Source organism: Chrysochloris asiatica, unplaced genomic scaffold, assembly GCF_000296735.1.
Source record: "Chrysochloris asiatica unplaced genomic scaffold, ChrAsi1.0 scaffold00029, whole genome shotgun sequence".
NCBI lineage: Eukaryota > Metazoa > Chordata > Mammalia > Afrosoricida > Chrysochloridae > Chrysochloris > Chrysochloris asiatica.
The window spans coordinates 18,829,926-18,830,581 of record NW_006408547.1 but is presented as its reverse complement, the minus strand read 5'-3'; the positions used below and the strand labels follow the sequence as shown (position 1 = coordinate 18,830,581).

At 43.0% G+C, this 656-nt stretch overlaps 1 protein-coding gene and 1 pseudogene across 1 annotated transcript in view; one reads left to right on the top strand and one right to left on the bottom strand.

Annotated features, from left to right (window-relative positions):
- CARS2 (cysteinyl-tRNA synthetase 2, mitochondrial (putative)) overlaps positions 1–656 on the top strand; it is a 165,674-nt gene that overhangs the window by 114,523 nt on the left and 50,495 nt on the right. The window lies entirely within an intron of this gene.
- LOC102840672 lies at positions 68–456 on the bottom strand (annotated as a pseudogene).

The window sequence follows — 656 nt, the reverse complement described above, 5'->3', positions numbered from 1 at the left end:
TTTTTTTTTTTAATGAGTAATTGAAGATTTATTTAAGCAAAAATACATACAGTCATTATTGCCAGACTTAATATGAGAGATTAAATGATCGATCCAATTTTCCTTCCTGGATAAGTTTTTCTTTCCTATCCCTGTCAGATTTGAAAACATAATACCAGAAGATAAGGGGCCAATGCCAAACACAGCTCCTAAGAGTGAAGTCTTGGGAGTGGGCCTGAAATTGGGATAGATATTGACTGATCTTGCATAGGTCCAACGAGCCAAGGCAGGATCTTCAATGAGGGTTTGGCGTTTGGGGTCGTTAAACTGAAGCAGATACTCCTATTTAAGCCGGGACCTTATAGCCAGGCGCTCGGCTTGAGCCCGCTGGGTCTCCGGAGATATGTCATATTCGGCTGGGTCGAGGGTACTGGGTAGGGTGGCCAGGCGTGATGGTTTGTACTTGGGGAACGACATCTTGGCGGCCCATGGATATGTTCTTTTTGACAATGAGTGCCACACCATTCCTCTTCGATTTGTCATTTCCGGCATAGTAAACCGTGTGGTCATCAGATTCAAAATCGCCAATACCAGTCCATTTCAGCTCACTAATGCCTAAGATATCGATGTTTATGTGTTCCATTTCATTTTTGACAACTTCCAATTTTCCCAGATTC